Source organism: Talpa europaea (assembly GCF_964194135.1).
Source record: "Talpa europaea genome assembly, chromosome: 8".
NCBI classification, from domain to species: domain Eukaryota; kingdom Metazoa; phylum Chordata; class Mammalia; order Eulipotyphla; family Talpidae; genus Talpa; species Talpa europaea.
This window is the reverse complement of record NC_140075.1, coordinates 15345744-15368468: the sequence shown is the minus strand read 5'-3', so window position 1 is coordinate 15368468 and position 22725 is coordinate 15345744. Positions and strand designations below refer to the sequence as shown.

The window sequence follows — 22725 nt, the reverse complement described above, 5'->3', positions numbered from 1 at the left end:
TCAGGACTTATGTGGAGAGTGTAATAATGACATATTCACATGAGTTGGTAACAAATGGGTTGAATGAAACAGCAGACATAGATGACATTAGTATCCATAGAACTGGAAGGAATAATTATGCCGAAAATGAACAGAGTTATTATCTTGTATTGACAACCCATTTTATTTTCAATATCGGAAAAATTAAGATTTTGTTTTTCTTTCCACTTTTACACCGATGAAGGCTCCAGGGGTGACCAATCTCACAGCCGTGACAGAATTCAACCTCCTGGGGTTCCCCACCAGGGGACCATGGGACTCCTGCACCCGCTGCTCTTCTCCCTGGTCTACCTGTGCGCCCTGCTGGGGAACGGGATCATCGTCCTCATCACCACCCTGGACCGGCACCTCCACACCCCCATGTACTTCTTCCTGAGGAGTCTGTCCTTCATGGACCTCTGCCTCATCTCAGCCACGATCCCCAAGTCCATTGCCAACTCTCTGAGGCACAGCAGCTCCATCTCCTTCCCGGGCTGTGACATCCAGGTCTTCATGATGATTATATCTGTAGGTACAGAGATGGACCTGCTCATGGTGATGAGCCTTGACCGCTATGCTGCCATCTGCCACCCCCTGCACTATGAGGTCATCATGAGCAGGGAAAGTTGTGTTCAGCTGACAGCTGTGTCCTGGCTGTGTGGGTGTGTCATGTCTGTGATGAACACAGCTGGAACCTTCTCCTTGTCCTACTGTGGGTCCAACGTGTTCCAACAGTTCTTCTGAGACATCCCCCAGTTATTGGCTATTTCCTGCTCAGGAAATTTAATCAATGAACTTGTCCCCATTCTCCTTGGTGTGGTGTTGGATTTCTGCTGTTTCATTTTCATCATCATTTCCTATGTCCACATCTTCTCTGCTGTCAGGAAGATCCCATCCACAGAAGGGAAGGCCAAGGTCTACTCCACCTGCCTTCCCCACCTGCATTATACACATTTTTGAGACTATTCACTGCCAACTCTGTATAATATTATTAAAATATTTAAGTAAAAAGCATTAAATGTCTCAAGGTTTTATGAATTTAGAAATGTAAGCACAATGAAAATTGTTGTGGACACCAAGGTAATATACATTGAGAACTCTAAAGACTCCACTGATAAAACAAATTAAATTAAATAAGTCACATCATTATACTTGAAAAGTACAAAATCAACACATGAACATCAATCGCCTTCTTATGTGCAAAAAAAGGAATCAGAAGAGAAGAATGAGAAGGCAATCTTACATATAATCACAGAATTACCTAGGAGTCACACTAAAAGAGAAAGTGAAGATATACAGAAAACTACGATATTCTTAAAATAAATTGGAAACACAAAAAAAGAGAACAATATGTCCTCCTCATGGACAGGAAGAATCAGGATTACAAAATATCCATCAGACACAAAGCAATTTATAGATTCATGCAATCCAAATGAAAATTCCAATAGCGTTTTCAAACATACGAAACAAACATTACAAAAAAAGTATATGGAACTACAGAAGACCACAAAGAGCCTAAAGATTCATGATAAAAATGAGTAAGAAAGGAGAAACACACTTTCAGACTTAAAACTATATAGTAAAGCTCTAACAGTTAAAGCAGCACGGCACTGGGACAAAAACAGACAGGCCGGCCACTGGAATATAACGAGGGCCAGGAACCCACCCTCATCAGGAGGGACAGTGACTCAACATCACAGGAGCCAGAGCAGGCACTGGAGCAGGGAAAGTGGGGAAATGGTGCTGGGAGAAGCAGACAGACACACGCAGCAGAGAGAAGCGGGTCCTGCCCCACCCCCTACAGAAGAGTAATCTCAAGCAGATAAACGCCTGTTTCCATGTGTGACGTCACCATCGTCATGCAGAAACCTAAGGATATGGCACCATGAGCAGAAACCCTAAAATACTATTTCCTAAAGATTAAAAGCAAATTATCCCAACAACAGGACAATTCTAATGTAAGTGCAGGGACAGGGGCTGGGGTGGAAAAGAACCGCAGGATACACAATTTCAGAGATGAGTAAAGTTTCTCTTCCCGCAGGGCTGGTGACCCCCGTGGTCACTCACTTCTGCTGGACGTCCATTGTCTTTCCACCCCACACCCCCTCCCTGGCTCCCTCCTGCCTATCTGTGTGTCCCTCCCTCCCGCCTCAGGCCTTTCCATGACCCCCTCACACCCATCCCCAGGGCCTCTCCGTGAAGGGCACATGGGGGGTGATGGGCGACTGTCCAGCTGTCTAGACAGGGACTCAGGGCACTGTTGTGACTGATGGTGCGCACCATGGCGAACATGACAGGTGAGGAATGGAACCTGAACATGAGCATTTGTCTATTCACGTCCATAGGCGTGAGCCAGACACAACATCACATCTGCACACTGAGTGTGATAATTACTCGCAGAGACGCAGTGCAGGACACTCCAATTAACACTTCCTCGGGAGGAAGGTCCTGAGGGCTGGAATCTGGACAGTGTCCAACCAGCGGACACCAGCTCCAGAGCTCAAATAGCCCAGCCCTGAGGCCTTGCTCTGTCCATGAAGTGGCGCAGGACGGGGTGGAACATCCTGTGAGTGCTCAGAGGCTCCCCACTAGCCCCGGCCCTGGACTGAGAGGCCAGGAAGCCTTCTGTCCCACAATGGGGACAACCTTAGGACACAGATGGCCATGGCAGCCAGAACTTTCCTCCCCAATTTGCAAGTATTCAGTTCTTAGGCAGTTTTCAGAATGGAAATCATTCAGACCTGAATGTTTTTAGAATGCAAGCTTCATTTTAGATGTGAGAAATCAAGGTAATTAAAACGCTCATTTTATAAATCATGAAAAATAATAAATTCTGAAGAGGCACAAGTTTCTCAGTGCCCCACTGCCTTATCATGCTGGATGAGTCTCAACCAGAGAAATATTCTCTCCTTAAACTCTGAAGTGTTCAAATGATTGACTTGTAACTTTATACATTAGAAGGATTTTTATGAACGTGACAGTTAATTCTACATAACTGTCATTTGAGCATATAGCACCCTGAATTGTGGGCACTGTATGAAATAAAACAGCTAATGGAAACACATTGTGAGGAAGAAATTCTCGGGGACATTTAATAAAATGCTTATTGTTAAAAATCAGATGTCATGCCTTTTGCCTACTTATTATAACAGACCTAAGAGTCAAATATAAATTCTGCAAATTTTACAGCAACATGGTTGATTATTTCATGGCTCTGGCACTAAAGAAAAGTTGGGTGTGGACTCAGGTCTCTTATGGACATGAATTTGGGTAATTTTCCCCAACTCCACCACCCAGGGGTTGTGACTGATACTGCACGGGAAGAGAAAATATCAGAGTTTCTGTCAGCAATAACGTATGTTTTATATCACTCATAAGATGTCAACATCTTGGATCACATCATATCCTGATTTATTTACTTGTTTTTATTGAATTATTAGGAAGATTTCTACCAACAATTTGTAATTGTTTTAAATTACTATGTGACCTTAAAAGTCCTGCCTCCCCAGGGCCTGCGCCTCCGCCACCCCATGGAGGGGGGAGAGGGTGAGATTCGGGGAAGAAGAGAGGGCAGGGCTGCCCCGTGTCCATACGTCCCCACTCACGCACGGGCCTGGGGGGAGGAACAAACCTGCACACGGTGGACCCGCGGTCCTCGAAACGGCAGGGACAGCCACAAGCACAGACCGTCTGTCTCAGCCCTGGAGCGGCCTCCTCACTGCACAGATGTGCATGAGTTTGAGGGGGACTGAGGGGCCGGGGGGGACCCAGGGAGGATGAGCCCATCCTGGAGGAGGGACGTGTGGGGGTGAACAAGGAGGAGACTCTGCGGGAAACATGGTCTCTGAATCCTCAGATGTGGGGAGTCAGGGGCAGGGAGATGAGGAGACGAGGGGACGGACCAGGAGGCAGCAGTGAGGCCACAGGGGCAGGAATCTGACAGAGGAAGCATCAGGACATGCAGCACGGGGACGCCGAGCCCAGATCATTCAGTTCCAGGACAGTGTCGGGTCCTGGGGAGTAGGAAAACGGGGAACCCCCACACCACATCTCCCTGCACACCCGTCACTGTGGGGCGTCCCCAGACCAGGGCTGTGCTGGGGAGCAGGTACAGGCTAACCAGGGTGGGGAGGGGCTGGTCATGGTCACGTGTCCTCTGGGGCTGTGCCCTGGACAACCTGGGCGGAGATGTTAGGGCCTGGCAGAAGGGGGACCTGCGAGCCTGGGAATGACTGGGCACTGGTGGTCTGTCAGTTCAGTTCACTGAGAGACCTGATATTCAGGTTTTATCAAGGTTGTTTAAAATTTCATTTCTTTAGAAATTTATAGACACATGTTTGGACAATACATCAATAGCACATTCACATGAGATAAAATATGAATTTGCTCAGATAACGATAAAGCACAAATATATTGCAAGATTGTTTTATGCTGATAACACATTTTGTGTTCAATATTGAAAGATATGGAGATGTTTTCTTCCTCTCTATTTTTTATACAGATGATGGCTGCTCCAGTGGTGACCAATCTAACAGCTGTGACAGAATTCGTGCTCCTGGGGTTACCCACCCAGGGCACCATGGGCTTCCTGCACCCGCTGCTCTTCTCCCTGTTCTACCTGTGCGCCCTGCTGGGGAATGGGCTCATCGTCCTCATCACCACCCTGGACAGGCACCTCCACACCCCCATGTACTTCTTCCTGAGGAGTCTGTCCTTCTTGGATCTCTGTCTCATCTCAGCCATGGTTACCAAATCCATTTCCAACTCTCTGGGGCATAGCAGCTCCATCTCCTTCCCGGGCTGTTTCCTCCAGGTCTTCATGATGATTTTTTCAGCAGGTACAGAGATGCACCTGCTCACATTGATGGGCCTTGACCGCTATGCTGCCATCTGCCATCCCCTGCACTATGAGGTCATCATGAGCAGGGACAGGTGTGTGCAGCTGACAGCTGTGTCCTGGCTGGGTGGGGGTCTCCATGCTCTGATGAACACAGCTAGAACCTTCTCCTTGTCCTTCTGTGGGTCCAACGTGGTACACCAGTTCTTCTGTGACCTCCCACAGTTACTGGCTATTTCCTGCTCAGGAAATTTAATGAATGAATTTGTCCCCATGCTCATCACTGTGGTCTGGGGTATCTGCTGTTTCATATTCTTTGTCATTTCCTATGTGCACATCTTCTCTGCTGTCAGGAAGATCCCATCCACAGAAGGGAAGATGAAAGTCTACTCCACCTGCCTTCCCCACCTGCTGGTCATGGTGCTGTTTGTCTCCACTGGGCTCTTTGCTTATCTGAAGCCGACCTCAGAGACCCCATCTATGTCTGACCTGGCCATTTCTATGTTCTACACGGTGGTGCCCCCCACCTTTAATCCCATCATATACAGTCTGAGGAACCAGGCCATGAATTCGGCTGTGGGGAGACTGATGAAGGGGAGACTCACCAAAATGTAATAGAGAAGATGACTTCATGTCCCCTTTGTGAGAGACTTATTTTAAATTTTCTGATAGCATAGTTGGCAGAACCTGAGGGTAATCAGGGAGGCTGGAAGAGGCCTCACCGGGGATGGTGGTGTAAGCAAAAAAAGTGGATTTACTTATTATCCTCCTGCAGGCGTCGGGGGCAGAGGCTGGTGTCTGAGGAGGAGGAAGTGTAAGCAGGTTTTGTCTCTGAACTTGGGGTTTCCTGAATTGGGGCTCCAAGTTTTTGCAGTCTGGAGCCCAAACAGGTGTCTGGGGGAATGCCCTGTATCCTCGGTTCCCAACAGCCCTTGCGGTTGTAGGTGGGCTGGGCCTTGTAGTGACCATCACGGGATCCCCATCTGCAAAGTCTCAGGGCCGTTCCATGGGACCCCTCAGTTCCCTGGTCTGTTGGGAACTCTCTGCTGGAACGAGGACACTGACCTGTTACCCAAAAACTCAGGGTCCTGCAGTGGGGAGCTGACTCTCCCATGGGCAGCTGGGTCCAGCCAAGCCAGGGGGCAGGTGTACAGGGTGCCCTGTCCGGGACAAGCATTAACTGTCTTTTGCCCAAATCCCAGGGGACATCATCAGACCTGGAGGAGTGATGGCCACCAGAGTTCCGGCTTCTCTGATGGCTTCAGACCTCACTAAGCAGCCCATCTTGTCCCCTGGGGAGCTGGTCCTGGAGATTGTGGTGCCGCATGTTGGGGTTTCAGGGAAAGGAGAGAAAGGCCCAAGCAGGTCTAGGATACGAGTGGCGGGTCCAGCCCGCCGCTGCAGTGGACACAGGGCTGGGGTGGACGTTGTATCCTGTACTGGTGTAGTTGCCCTAGGCTGACTACAGGAACTCCAGGTGGGGGTGCACACCACTCCGGAACTACTTTTGGTGCGTGGTCTCAGGGTGGCAGGCCCGGAAGGAGGCCTGTCCAGGCTGCCAGATGATCTAGGAACTCGGGTTGTGGCAGGGCCTCAGGAGCAGTGACCACACACACCCACAGCCAGGATGGGGCCCCAACACCGCCCACCCCAGGCCTCCAGCTTCACTTCCCCCAGGGTAGTGCCCTCTCTCTGGGCAGCTCTGGACTTGGCCTGGTGGATGTTGCGGACATAAATGGGACAGTGTGTGAGCCCAGGACTGTCCATGCCGTGTCCTCCACCAGTATCCCCTGTTGTCTAAGACCCTGACCTGTTGGGGCCGTGAGGTTCTGGGGGAGTCCCACACCTGGAGAGGGCCCCCTACCCTGCTGTGTCAGAGCCCAGTCAGAGACCACCCCGAAGACATACCAACAGCACCGCCTTGGGACTGACCTGCAGTGGGAGATAAACACAAGCTTCCCTCACACACGGCAACAGTTCAAATGTGATGACAGAGTCACTGGTGCTGACAGTAAATGGCCTTTTTGCATAAAATATTTCTGAGATACGCGAACAAATTCCCATGCCAGAAGACCCAGGAGCTTCCCCGTCTCGCTCCTGGGGGTTTCTTGGTTTCCCTCCATCTCCTTCCGCCTCCACATGCCTGTCCCCACCTGCCAGGCCCAGCAGGGCGCAAAGCGGGTGGCGGCGAATTTCCTGCTCCCTGTGACTTCGCTCGTCTGGGGTTCTGACAACAGGGCCACACCAGGTTCCCCCTTCTGGTCATTGGAGGCTAATAGAGCCTGAGGATGAGGAACCACAATCCAGTCCTCACAGGGGTCAAAGCAACAAAACTGCATCTGGCACACTCAGTGCACTAACAGTCACTGAATGTGCTATAGGACTATGCCAATTAAGACAGTCAACGTCAACAACACATTGCACGTGTCCCTCTGGAGGAAGGTCCCTCAGGGCTGGAATCTGGACAGTGTCCAACACATGAACACCAGCTCCAGAGCTCTAATAACCTAGCCCAGAGGCCCTGCTCTGTCTATGAGGTGGCGCAGGATGGGGTGGAACTTCCTGTGAGTGCTCAGAGGCTCCCCACGAGCCCCCACCATGGAGTGAGAGGCCAGGACGCCCTCTGTCCTGCCATGGGAATAACCTCAGGGGACAGACTCGACAGGGCAGCAGGAACTTCTCCTCCAGACTGCGGGTATCTGCCCCCAGCCGTTTGCAGGGGAGAATCCACTTACGCTTGGAAATTTTCAGAATTAAGCTCCATTTTAGACTGGAGAACGCACCACAGTTAAACTATTCACTTTGTAAATGGTGACAACTGATGCTGACGGGGCCCAAGTCGTCATGTCCCAATGCCTTGTCAGCCTGGGTGAGACTCGGTGAGAGAAAACACATTATCTTGTAATTTACGATGGTCAAAGATATTGACTTTTAAAACATTGATCATCGGTTTTAATACATGGGAGCCGTGACGATTTCTGCTGCACACCTGGGATGAGCATTAGCACACTCAGTGTGTTCTGGGCATTGAATAAAATCACAGCAAATAATAGAATTGGATGGTGGGGAAGACATTCCAGAGGGAATTAAAAATTACACTAATTGTTTGATTCAGAATGTTATGCCTTTTCTCCTGAAGAAGATGACAGGTATGAGTCAGGAAGCAATTCAGTAACTTGTCAGCAATATGTTGACCCTTTCATGGCTCTGGCACTAACATGATGGTGGCGCCGACATCTGTCTATTTATGGACGTGAACTTGGGATTTTTTCCCAACTCCACACTCAGGGATTGTCAATGTAATTGTAAAATGAGTCACAGTATTTAACCAGGGCCTGGAGGAGATATGTCACGTTATTTTATAAATTTTAGAGATGTATTTAAGTTCACTCGACAGATGTCAACATTTTTGACCACTGCGAACCCTGATTTATTTTCTTGTTTTTATAAATTTCTGGATTTATTCCTACCAATGTGTGGCAATAATTTTATATTACTATATCCTCTTACAAATCCTTCCTCACCAGGGCCCACCCCTCCATCACTCCACCAAGCAGGGAGAGGATGATACTGGGGGGAGGTGGAGTGAGGGCATGGCTGCCCCGTGTCCAGAAGTCCCCACTCACTCATGGGCCTGGGGGGAGGAACAAACCCGCACCCAAGGGACCCAGGGCCCTGGGACCAGCAGGGACAGCCACATGCACAGACCATCCGGCTCAGCCCTGGAGCGGCCTCCTCACTGCACAGACTTGCATCAGTCTGAGGGGGACAGAAGGGCCAGGTGGGACCCGGGATAGATGAGCCCATCCTGCAGAAGGGACGTGTGAGTGTGACCCAGGAGGAGACTCTGTGGGAAATGTGGTCTCTGGGTCCTCAGATGTGGGGAGTCAGGGGCAGGGAGATGAGGAGACGAGGGGACAGACCAGGAGGCAGCAGTGAAGGCCACAGGGGCAGGAATCTGACAGAGGAGGTGTCAGGACACGCAGCACGAGGACACTGAGCCCAGATCATTCAGTTTCAGGACAGTGTCGGGTCCTGGGGAGCAGGAAAAAACAGGGGCCCACACACCCCATCTCCCTGCACACTTGTCCCTGAGGGGCCTCCCCAGACCAGGGCTGTGAAAGAGGAGCAGGGACAGGCTCTCCAGGGTGGGGAGGGGCTGGGCATGGTCACGTGTCCTCTTGGGCTGTGCCCTGGACAACCTCTGGGAGGTGTGCTGGCCAGAGACGCTGGGGCCTGGCGGAGGGGGAGCCACGGGCCTGGGAATGACTGGGCACGGGTGGTCTGTCAATTCAGTTCACTGAGAGACCTGATATTCAGGTTTTATCAAGGTCATTTAAAATTTCATTTCTTCACAAATAAATGGACTCATGTTTGGACAATACATCAATAGTGCATTCACATGTGTAAAAATATAAATTTGCTCATATAACGATAAAACATAGACTGCACAATTGTTTTATGCTGATCACTCATTTTGTGTTCAACATTGTAGGATATGAAATGTTTTCTTCCTTTCTATTTTTTATACAGATGATGGCTCCATGGGTGACCAATCTCACGGCCATGACAGAATTCATCCTCCTGGGGATTCCCACAGAGGGGACCATGGGCTTCTTGCACCCGCTGCTCTTCTCCCTGGTCTACCTGTGCGCCCTGCTGGGGAATGGGCTCATCGTCCTCATCACCACCCTGGACCGGCTCCTCCACACCCCCATGTACTTCTTCCTGAGGAGTCTGCCCCTCACGGACCTCTGCCTCATCTCAGCCACGGTCCCCAAATCCATTGCCAACTCTCTGAGGCACAGCAGCTCCATCTCCTTCCAGGGCTGTGTCGGCCAGGTCTTCATGATGGTTATGTCAGCAGGTTCAGAGATGCACCTGCTCAAGGTGATGAGCCTTGTCTGCTATGCTGCCATCTGCCACCCCCTGCACTATGAAGTCATCATGAGCAGGGACAGGTGTGTGCAGCTGACAGCTGTGTCCTGGCTGGGTGGGGGTTTCCATGCTGTGATGAACACAGCTGGAACATTCTCCTTGTTGTACTGTGGGTCCAGTGTGGTCCACCAGTTCTTCTGTGACATCCCACAGTTACTGGCTATTTCCTGCTCAGGAAATTTAATGAACAAACTTGTCCCCATTCTCATCAGTGTGGTCTGGGGTATCTGCTGTTTCATTTTCATTGTCATTTCCTATGTCCACATCTTCTCTGCTGTCAGGAAGATCCCATCCACAGAAGGGAAGGCCAAGGCCTACTCCACATGCCTGTTTGTTGCGGTGCTGTTTGTCTCACTGGGCTCTTTGCTTATCTGAAGCCGACTTGAGAGACCCCGTCTATGTCTGACCTGGTCATTTCTATGTTCTACACGGTGGTACTCCCCACCTTTTACCCCATCATATACAGTCTGAGGAACCAGGCCATGAAGCCGGCCATAGGGAGAGTGATGAAGGGGAGACTCACCAAAATATAGTAGAGAAGATGAGTCATGACTACATTATGAGACACTTATTTTAAATTTTCACATCATTCTCCCCTTTATATTTGTATCGTTACATGTAATTTCATTGTATAATTAAAGATATATTCCTATTTTTAAATTATATTTGAGATGACTCCATATACCCCTATAGCTTTAATTGTTTCCCTTGTTAACACTTAGATGTTCTTTGATATTCTGTGTGTACTGGTGTTTTAATTTCTAGCCACTCTTTGCTGTTTCCATTCCTGTGCTCCAGTTTGATGTTTTCTCACTGGTGCAGCATCTCCAGTCTCTAAGGCAGCTTCCCCTCTAATGTCACTAACCCTCAGGGTCACATGTGGGATCATAGAACACGGGTAGGATAGAGGCCCCTTTAGTTGGTGAGTGAGGCCTTTACAGCATAAATAAGGCCCGAAGATCCATAGTGAATCGAGTAGTCATGATCTTCTGTCGAAAAGGACCACACGTGACGTGGTGGAGACCCTCCCGGAAGCTCTGGTGTGGGTGCCTCTGGCATTTACCATAAACACGCCAAGCATAGTGGACACCAGAAATAAGACAGGGACTTGAAAGCTGTTATTTTCAGGTGCAGTATAATCACTAAAAACTGACAATATGTAGTGGGTAGGGTTTTTTAAGAAACAGTAAAGGGGGAGACCCTGGTGGTACAGTGGGTGCAGCACAGTGTTGTAAATCTATCCACAGCCTCTGCAGCACGGGTTCAGTTCCCGGCAAGCCTGGGAGCTACCCACATGGAGCAGCAGATCTCTCCTGCCTCACCCGCTGCTCCCCTCAGCAGTGTACTTCGGTCAATCTGGCTCTCACCCCCCACACCTTTCACCCCAGCTCTCAGGGAATCAGGCTGACCTTGCCTTCAGCCCAGGCGAGTCCGTCAGGGCACATGGCAAATTTGGAGGCAGCCAGCAATGGTTAAAAGATGACATCATCTTGATACATAAACATCTGGGTTGACAACTTGCTACTGTTATTTTAAATCATTGGCATTTTCATTTAGCTGATGATACATAACTTTGTTAAAATGAATTTTTGATACTGTCATAGTTTACTGGTCAATAAAATTTATGGGGTATAATGACAATAAAGTTATGTGATATAAGGAGAATTCAATACGTGTATGGAATTAAGAACTTGAATCAGGGTATTATAAACATATGCTGAGACTATTCATAGACTACATTTTGCCACTTGTGTATAAAATAAATAAAAATTAAATTAATAAAATATGAAGTGCCTCAAGAGTGTATGAATTTAAACATTTAAGCACATTTTAAACAGTTGTACAACATAATATACACTAAGAACACTAAAGACTCCACTGAAAACAAGAAATTAAGTCAATGAGCCACATCAGTGTAGTTGGAAGCTGACACAATCAACACATGAAAATCAATTGCCTTCTATATGCACAAAATGAACTAGAAGAGAAGGGAAGAAAACAATCCCACTTATAATCACGAGACTAATTACCATGGAGTAAATTAACAAAGGAGGTAAAGATAAAATAAAAGACATTGTTAAAATAAATTAAAAAGACAAAGAACTGTAAAGATATTCCCTACCCTTGGCCCAGAACTTTGAACATTACCAATGTCCATATGATCCAAAGCAATTTACAGATTCAACGTAATCACAATAAGAACTTCAGTGGCATTCTCCAAGGATAAAAAAAAAAAAATACTGAAATGTAAAAGACCCCGAACACCCAAAACAACACTGACAAACAGAGGAAGAATGAAGGCAGCTCACTCCAGAATCCAGTCCATACGATAAAGCTCTAATAGTTAAAGCAGCATGGCACTGGGACAAAAACAGACAGGCCGGCCACTGGAATATAACAAGGGCCCAGGAACCCAACCTAATCAGGAGGGACAGTGACCCGACTACAGTGGAGCCAGAGCAGGCCATGGAGAAAGAAAGTGGGGAGATGGTGCTGGGAGAAGCAGACAGACACACACAGCAGAGTGAAGCAGGTCCTGCCCCACCCCCTACAGAAGAGTAATCTCAAGCAGATAAACACCTGTTTCCATGTGTGACGTCACCATTGTCATGCAGCAAACCTAAGGATATGTCACCATGAGCAGAAACCCTGAAATACTATTTCCTATAGATTAAAAGCAAATTATCCCAACAAAAGTACAATTCTAATGTAAGTGCAGGGACAGGTGCTGGGGTGGAAAAGAACCGCAGGATACACAATTTCAGAGTCCAGTAAAGTTTCTCTTCCCGAAGGGCTGGTGACCCCCATGGTCACTCCCTTCTGCTGGATGTCCATTGTCTTTCTGCCCCACACCCCATCCCTTGGCTCCCTCCTGCCTCTCTCCGTGTCCCTTCCCTCACTCCTCAGGCCTTTCCCTACCCCCTCACACCCATCCCCAGGGCCTCTCCGTGAAGGGCACATGGAGGGTGATGGGCAACTGTCCAGCTGTCTAGACAGGGACTCAGGGCACTGTTATGACTGATGGTGCCCACCACGGCAGACGGGAAAGGTGGGGAATGGACATGAGGATTTGTCTATTCTCATCCATAGAGGCGTGAGCCAGACACAAAATCACATCTACACACCGAGTGTGATAATTACTCACTGAGACACACTGCAGGATGCTCCAATTAACACAGTCAAGTAAACACACACTTTCCCTCTGGAGGAAGGTCCCTGAGGGCTGGAATCTGGACCGTGTCCAACACGTGGATACCAGCTCCAGAGCTCAAATAGCCCAGCCCTGAGGCCCTTCTCTGTCCATGAGGCGGCACAGGATGGGTTGGAACATACTGTGAGTGCTCAGAGGCTCCCCACGAGCCCCGACCATGGAGTGAGAGGCCGGGACGCCCTATGTCCTGCCATGGGGACCACCTCAGGAGAGAGACTCAACACGGCAGTGGAAACTTCCCCCAGACTGCAGGTATTCAGTTCTTAGGCAGTTTTCAGAATGGAAATAATTCAGACTTGACTCTTTTTAGGTTTCAAGCTTCATTTTAGATCTGAGAAAGCACAGTAAATAAAATATTTGTTTTATAAATCATGAAAACAAATAAATTCTGAAGGTGCACAAGTTTCTCAGTGCCCCACTGACTTGTCATGCTGGATGAGTATGAACAAGAGGAAATATTCTCTCCTGGAATTTAAAGGGTTCAAAGGATTGTGATGCATCTTATGTGTGACAATTAATGCTCCATAACTGGCATTTGAGCATTCAGCACCCTGAGTTGTTGTGGGCACTGTATAAAAGCACAACAATTAATGGAATTACAATGTGATGAAGAAATTCCAGGAGAAAGTTAATATAATACTTATTGTCAGAATGTTGTGCCTTTTGCCTACATATTATGACAGACCTAAAAGTCAAATATAATTTATGTCACGTCTACGCAACTTTGTTCACTGTTTCAAGCTCTGGCACTAGGGAGAAGATGGGTGTGGACTCCTGTCTCTTCACAGACATGGACTTGGGGTTTTTCCCAACTCCACCACTCAGGAGTCGTGACTGATACTGCACAGGAAGGGAATATGTCAGAGTTTCTGTCACCATGACAGAGATGTTTCTTATCAGTCACAAGGTGTCTACATCTTGGACCACCTCATATTCTGATTTATTTTCCTGTTTTTGTAAAATTATAAGGAAGATTCCACCAATGCATTGTAATTATTTTATGTTACTATGTGACCTTAAAAATCCTGCCTCCCCAGGGCTTGCCCCTCCATCACCCCGCAGAGGGGGAGAGGGTGAGACTGGGGGAAGGGACAGTGGACAGGGCTGCCCCGTGTCCAGACGTCCCCACTCACGCAGGGGCCTGGGGGGAGGAACAAAACCGCACCCTGGGGACCCGGGGCTCTGGGACCGGCAGGGAGAACCACACACACAGACAATCCAGCTCAGCTCCGGAACGGCCTCCTCCCTGCACAGAAGTGCATGAGTCTGAGGTGGACGGAGGGGCCGGGAGGGACCCGGGGTGGATGAGCCCATCCTGCAGGAGGGACGTGTGGGGGTGACCAAGGAGGAAACTCTGAGGGAAACGACGTCTCTGCGTCCTCAGATGTGGGGAGTCAGGGGCAGGGAGATGAGGGGACGAGGGGACAGTCCAGGAGGCAGCAGTGAGGCCACAGGGGCAGGAATCTGACAGAGGAGGCGTCAGGACACGCCAAACGGGGACGCCGAGCACAGATCATTCAGTTCCAGGACAGTGACTGGTGCTGGGGGCAGGAAAACAGGGACCCACACACCCCATCTCCCTGCGCACCTGTCCATGTGGGGCGTCCCCAGACCAGGGCTGTGCTGGAGGAGCAGGGACAGGATCTCCAGGGTGGGGAGGGACTGGGCATGGTCACGTGTCCTCTGGGGCTGTGCCCTGGACAACCTCTGGGAGGTGTGCTGGGCGGAGACACTGGGGCCTGGTAGGAGGGGGAGCTGTGGGCCTGGGAATTACTGGGCACGGGTGGTCTGTCAATTCAGTTCACTGAGAGACCTCATATTCAGGTTTTATCAAGGTCATTTATATTTTCATTTCTTCATGAAATTATGGACACATATTTGGACAATACATCAATAGCACATTCACATGAGAAAATATGAATAGATTGCGTGATTGCATATGTTGATAACTCATTTCCTGTCCAATATTGGAAGATATGACAATGCTTTTTTTCACCTATTTTATTTATACAGATGACGGCTCCAGGGGTGACCAATCTCATGGCCGTGACAGAATTCATCCTCCTTGGTTTCCCCACCCAGGGGACCATGGGCTTCTTGCAACCGCTGCAATTCTCCCTGGTCTACTTGTGCGCCCTGCTGGGGAACGGGCTCATCATCCTCATCACCACCCTGGACCGGCACCTCCACACCCCCATGTACTTCTTCCCGAGGGGTCTATCCTTCTCGGAACTCTGCCTCATCTCAACCACGGTCCCCAAGTCCATTGCCAACTCTCTGAGGCACAGCAGCTCCATCTCCTTCCCAGACTGTGTCCTCCAGGTCTTTTTGCTGGATTTGTCAGCAGGTGCAGAGATGAGCCTTCTCATGGTGATGAGCCTTGACCGCTATGCTGCCATCTGCCACCCCTGCACTATGACGTCATCATGAGCAGGGACAGGTGTGCGCAGCTAACAGCTGTGTCCTGGCTGGGTGGCTGTCTATTGGCTGTGATGAACACAGCTGTAACCTTCTCCTTGTCCTACTGTGGGTCCAACGTGGTCCACCATATCTTATGTGACATCCCCCAACTATTGGCTCTTTCTTGCTCAGGAAATTTAATGAATGAACATGTCCCCATTCTCATTAGTGCGGTGATGGATTCCTCTTGTTTTATTTTCCTCATAATTTCCTATATCCACATCTTCTATGCTGTCAGGAAGATCCCATCCACAGAAGGAAAGGCCAAGGTCTACTCCACCTGCCTTCCCCACCTGCTGGTCATGGTGCTGTTTGTCTCCACTGGGCTCTTTGCTTATCTGAAGGCGACCTCAGAGACCCCGTCCTTGTCTGACCTGGTCATTTCTATATTTTACACGGTGGTGCCCCACACCTTTAATCCCGTCATATACAGTCTGAGGAACCAAGCCTTGAAGTCGGCTGTGGGGAGACTGATGAAAGGGAGACTCACCAAAATGTAATAGAGAAGATGACTTCATGACTCCCTTATGAGAGACTTATTTTAAAATTTCACATAATGCTGGCCTTTTTGTTTTTCTATGTTCATATAATTCAATTGTAACTTTAAAAATATATGTTTTTTTTTTTAAAATACATTTACGATGACTTCATATATTCTGCTGCTCATATGGTCTTACTAGCATTGATTGTTCCTCTTTTTAACTTAGTTGCACTTTGATATTCTCTGTACGATGGAGGTCACTGAGCTTCAGCCACTGCCTGCTCTTCTCCATTCTGTGCTCCGGGCCGAGAGAGGCGATGGTAGGGTTTCATCTCAATTGTCAGTAGAAAATCTCTCACTCGGGCAGCATTTCCTGTCTCTAAGGCGGCTTCTCCCTTCATGTCACTGACCCTTGTGGTCACGGGTGGGATCAGTAACGACGGGTAGGACGGAGGCCCCTGTACTTAGAGGCTTTCACAGCATAAATAAGGCCTTTGGTCCAAGTTGGAATCTGAGTAGTCACGACCTTATGTGGACAAAGACCCACACACATGACTGGGTAGAGACCCCCCTGGAAGCTCTGATGTGGGTGCCGCTTGCATTTACCAAATCTCACTCAGTGCATGGTGGACACCAGAAATAAGACAGTGGCTGTGAAAGCTGTTACTTTCATGTGCAGTATAATAACTAAAAATTTACTAAGATACAGTGGGTAGGGTTTTTCAAGAAACAATAATGGAACTTAGTAAGCTATAATGGAAAAAAAAAATTGGCCTTGACCTGGCCTTCTGTGGATGGCACACAAATAATTGCCAGTGGACTATACAATATTCTACTATTTCCAGAGATAGTTGAGGAAGGGCACCCACAACATCACACCACACTTTCCTTGTGTGTATATCCCCATATATTTAATTACCTAGAATTTCTGGGAAATTGAGGACAATGTCCTTTTGGCCACATTATTATGGGATCTCAGCGTGTTTGTGATTCCATGGGGAGCAGGTCAAACGAGAAAACTCATCAGATTCACATATCATAAATAACACTATCATTTAGTGTAGATGTAAAGACAAAGAATTTGAAGGAGATTTAAATTGGGGAAGTGAAGTTGCCCCATGATTGTCACTTGCTGTCTGGCCTCAGCTCATCTCAGCTGACTGCATCCACCTTTGCTGTCCCATCTGTGACGTCCAATGTTTGAAAATTTCACACCAATATATTTCATGGTAAAATGTAGCTCCCTTTAGATATCAGACATTTAACTAATTCTCAGACATTCATGCTCTGAGGGTGCTAATACGGCTGACCTTGCCTTTAGCCCAGGTGAAGCCCATGTGGGCACAATGTCAGTTTGGAGGCAACCAGGAACAGTTACAACTGGCTACATCTCCATCTTTAGACATTCGGATTAACGATGTGCTGCTGTTCTTTTAAATCATTGGCAGTGTAGTTTTTTTCTGATGATAAATAACTTTCTTAATATTAATTCTTGATACTCTCATAGTTTACTGTCAATAAAAGTTATAGGATGGGCCTTCCCGGTGGCGCAGTGGTTGAGCGCTGGTTTGCAAAGCTGCCCGCAGCTCCTGCGGCGCCGGTTCGAACCCCGGCTGCTCCCCGGCCACCGGAGCAGGGTCCCACATGGCGCGCAGACCTCTCCTGCCACCTGCTGCTCCCCTCAGCAGTATACTTCTGTCCTTCAGCCTGCTCTGCTCCCCGCTCAGTCTCTGGTGAATTCTCTCACCCTCCCGTGCTTCTGACTGTACCCAGTACTTGTATAAATAAATAAATACATCTTTAAAAAAAAGTTATGCGATATCAAGAGAAGATGGTTATAGGATATAATGAGAATTCAATGCATGTATTGAATGAAGAAGCTGAATCAGACTATTAAGAACATATCCTGAGACTATTCATTGCCTCCAAATTGTCAGTTTTGTGTAACATAATTACAATTTTAAAATAATAAAACATTAACTGTCTCTCGGTTGTATGGATTTAAACATTTAAGCACAATTAAAACTGTCATAGACAACATATTATACACTAAGAAAACAAGAGATTCCACGGGAAAAATAAAACAATAAGCCACTTCAGTGTGGTTGAAAGCTTAGAAAATCACAATACAAAAATCAATTCCATTCTTATATGCAAAGACACACTCAGCAGACAGACAGTCACAGCAGAGTGAAGCAGGTCCTGCCCCACCCCATGCAGAAGAGTAAACTCAAGCAGATAAACGCCTGTTTCCATGTGTGACGTCACCATCGTCATGCAGCAAACCTAAGGATATGACACCATGAGCAGAAACCCTAAAATACTATTTCCTAAAGATTAAAAGCAAATTATCCCAACAAAAGGACAATTCTAATGTAAGTGCGGGGACAGGTGCTGGGGTGGAAAAGAACCGCAGGATACACAATTTCAGAGACCAGTAAAGTTTCTCTTCCACAGGGCTGGTGACCCCTGTGGTCACTCACTTCTGCTGGACGTCCATTGTCTTTCCGCCCCACACCCCCTCCCTTGGCTCCCTCCTGCCTCTTTCTGTGTCCCTCCCTCCCGCCTCAGGCCTTCCCACATCCCCCTCACACCCATCCCGAGGGCCTCTCCGTGAAGGTCACACGGGGTGTGACGGGCGACTGTCCAGCTGTCTAGACAGGGACTCAGGGCACTGTTATGACTGATGGTGCCCACCACGGCGGACACGACAGGTGGGGAATGGACCCTGGATATGAGGATTTGTCTATTCTCATCCATAGAGGCGTGAGCCAGACACAAAATCACATCTACACACCGAGTGTGATAATTACTTGCTGAGACGCACTGCAGGACACCCCAATTAACACAGTCAAGTAAACACACACTTTCCCTTGGGAGGAAGATCCCTGAGGGCTGGAATCTGGACAGTGTCCAACCAGCGGACACCAGGTCCAGAGCTCAAATAGCCCAGCCCTGAGGCCCTGCTCTGTCCATGAGGCGGCGCAGGACGGGGTGCAACATCCTGTGAGTGCTCAGAGGCTCCCCAATAGTCCCGGCCCTGGACTGAGAGGCTGGGACGCCCTCTGTCCCGCCATGGAGACAACCTCAGGACACAGATGGACACGGCAGACAGAACTTTCCTCCCCAATTTTCAAGTATTCAGTTCTTAGGCAGTTTTCAGAATGGAAATCATTCAGACTTGAATGTTTTTAGAATGCAAGCTTCATTTTAGATGTGAGAAAGCAAGGTAAGTAAAATGCTCATTTTATAAATCATGAAAACTAATAAATTCTGAAGAGGCACAAGTTTCTCAGTGCCCCACTGCGTTATCATGCTGGATGAGTCTCAAACAGAGGAAATATTCTCTCCTTGAACTTAAAGTGTTCAAAGATTGACTTGTAGTACCTTTATATATTAGAAGGTTTTGATGAACGTGACAATTAATGCTCTGTAACTGCCATTTGAGCATTCAGCACCCTGAGTTGTTGTAGGCACTGTATAAAAGGCAACAACTAATGGAAATGCATTGTGATGAAAAAATTATGGGGGGAAATTTAATATAATACTTATTGTTAAAAATCAGACATTATGCCTTTTGCCTTCATATTATGACAGACCTAAGAGTCAAATATAAATTCTGCAAATTTTACAGCAACATGGTTGATTATTTCATGGCTCTGGCACTAAAGAGAAGTTGGGTGTGGACTCAGGTCTCTTTACGGACATGAATTTGGGTAATTTTCCCCAATTCCACCACCCAGGGGTCGTGACTGATACTGCACAGGAAGAGAAAATATCAGAGTTTCTGTCATCAATAACATGTTTCATATCATTCGTAAGATGTCGACATCTTGGATCACTTCATATCCTGATTTATTTCATTGTTTTTGTTAAATTATTAGAAAGATTTCTACCAACATGTTGCAATTGTTTTAATTTTCTATGTGATCTTAAAAGTCCTGCCTCCCCAGGGCCAGCCTCTCTGCCACCCAATCAAGGGGGGAGAAGGTGAGATTGGGGGAAGGAGAGAGGGCAGGTTTGCCACATGTCCAGACGTCCCCACTCACACACTGGCCTGGGGGGAGGAACAAACACGCACACGGGGTGCCTGGGCCCTGGGACGGTTGGGATAGTCACACCCACAGACCGTCTGGCTGAGCCCCAGAGCACCCTCCTCCCTGAACAGATGTGCATGAGTCTGAGGGGGGCAGAGGGGCTGGGAGGGACCCGGGGTGGATGAGCCCATCCTGCAGGAGGGACGTGTGGGTGTGACCCAGGAGGAAACTCTGAGGGAAATGTGGTCTCTGGGTCCTCAGATGTGGGGATTCAGGGGCAGGAAGATGAGGAGAAGAGGGAATGGCCCAGGAGGCACCAGTGAGGCTGCAGAGGCAGGAATCTGACAGAGGAGGAGTCGGGACATGCCGCACGGGGACACCAAGCCCAGATCATTCAGTTCCAGGACAGTGTCGGTCCCGGGGAGTAGGAAAACGGGGACCCGCACAACCCATCTCCCTGCACACCCTTCACTGTGGAGCCTCCCCAGCCAGGGCTGTGCTGGAGGAGCAGGGACAGGTTCTCCAGGCTGGGGAGGGGCTGGGCATGGTCACATGTCCTCTGGGGCTGTGCCCTGGACAACCTCAGGAGGTGTGCTGGGCAGAATCTTGGGCCTGGCAGTAGGGGGAGCCGCTGGCCTGGGAATGACTGGGCACTGGTGGTCTGTCAATTCAGTTCACTGAGAGACCTGATATTCAGGTTTTATCAAGGTTGTTAAAAATTTCAATTCTCTTGAAATTTATAGACACATATTTGGACAATACATCAATAGTGCATTCACATGAGATAAAATATGAATTTGCTCAGATAACGATAAAGCATAAATATATTGCGAGATTGTTTTATGCTGATCACACATTTTGTGTTCAATATTGGAAGATATGAGAATGTTTTCTTCCCCTCTATTTTTTATGCAGATATTGGCTACTCCAGGGGTGACCAATCTCACAGCTGTGACAGAATTCGTGCTCCTAGGGTTCCCCACCCAGGGGACCATGGGCTTCCTGCACCCGCTGCTCTTCTCCCTGTTCTACCTGTGCACCCTGCTGGGGAACGGGCTCATTGTTATCATCACCACACTGGACCGGCACCTCCACACCCCCATGTACTTCTTCCTGAGGAGTCTGTCCTTCTTGGAACTCTGCCTCATCTCAGCCATGGTCCCCAAGTCCATTGCCAATTCTCTGAGGCACAGCAGCTCCATCTCCTTCCCGGGCTGTGTCCTCCAGGTCTTTATGATTATTTTTTCATCAGGTACAGAGTTGCACCTGCTCACGGTGATGAGCCTTGACCGCTATGCTGCCATCTGCCACCCCCTGCACTATGACGTCCTCATGAGCAGGGACAGGTGTGTGCAGTGACAGCTGTGTCCTGGCTGGGTGAGGGTCTCCATGCTGTGATGAACACAGCTAGAACCTTCTCCTTGTCCTTCTGTGGGTCCAATGTGGTCCACCAGTTCTTCTGTGACATCCCACAGTTACTGGCTATTTCCTGCTCAGGAAATTTAATGAATGAACTTTTCCCCATGCTCATCACTATGGTCTCGGGTATCTACTGTTTCATATTCATTGTCATTTCCTATGTGCACATCTTCTCTGCTGTCAGGAATATCCTATCCACAGAAGAAAAGGCCAAGGTCTACTCCACCTGCCTTCCCCACCTGCTGGTCATGGTGCTGTTTGTCTCCACTGGGCTCTTTGCTTATCTGAAGCCAACCTCAGAGATCCCGTCTATGTCTGACCTGGTCATTTCTATGTTCTACACGGTGGTGCCCCCACCTTTAATCCCGTCATATACAGTCTGAAGAACCAGGCCATGAAGTCGGCTGTGGGGAGACTGATGAAGGGGAGACTCACCAAAATGTAATAGAGAAGATGACTTCATGTCCCCTTTATGAGAGACTTATTTTAAATTTTCTGATAACATAGTTGGCAGAACCTGAGGGTAATCAGGGAGGCTGGAGGAGGCCTCACCGGGGATGGTGGTGTAAGCAAAAAAAGTGGATTTACTTATTATCCTCCTGCAGGCGTCGGGGGCAGAGGCTGGTGTCTGAGGAGGAGGAAGTGTAAGCAGGTTTTGTCTCTGAACTTGGGTTTCCTGAATTGGGGCCCCAAGTTTTTGCAGCCTGGAGCCCAAACAGGTGTCTGGGGGAATGCCCTGTATCCTCGGTTCCCAACAGCCCTTGCGGTTGTAGGTGGGCTGGGCCTTGTAGTGACCATCACGGGATCCCCATCTGCAAAGTCTCAGGGCCGTTCCATGGTACCCCTCAGTTCCCTGGTCTGTTGGGAACTCTCTGCTGGAACGAGGACACTGACCTGTTACCCAAAAACTCAGGGTCCTGCAGTGGGGAGCTGACTCTCCCATGGGCAGCTGGGTCCAGCCAAGCCAGGGGGCAGGTGTACAGGGTGCCCTGTCCGGGACAAGCATTAACTGTCTTTTGCCCAAATCCCAGGGGACATCATCAGACCTGGAGGAGTGATGGCCACCAGAGTTCCGGCTTCTCTGATGGCTTCAGGCCTCGCTAAGCAGCCCATCCTTTCCCCTGGGGAGCTGGTCCTGGAGATTGTGGTGCCGCATGTTGGGGTTTCAGGGAAAGGAGAGAAAGGCCCAAGCAGGTCTAGGATACAAGTGGCGGGTCCAGCCCGCCGCTGCAGTGGACACAGGCCTGGGGTAGACGTTGTATTCTGTACTGGTGTAGCTGCCCTAGGCTGACTCCAGTAACCCCAGGTGGGGGTGCACACCACT

The 22725-nt window shown here is 48.7% G+C and overlaps 1 pseudogene across 1 annotated transcript; it reads left to right on the top strand.

The window, feature by feature from the left end:
• Positions 1-20904: 20904 nt before the first annotated feature.
• Positions 20905-22459, top strand: LOC311175171 (olfactory receptor 14A16-like; annotated as a pseudogene). Its single transcript has 3 exons — positions 20905-21527; positions 22175-22239; positions 22433-22459. The product of its transcript is annotated as an olfactory receptor 14A16-like (transcript).
• The last annotated feature ends 266 nt before the right edge of the window (positions 22460-22725 follow it).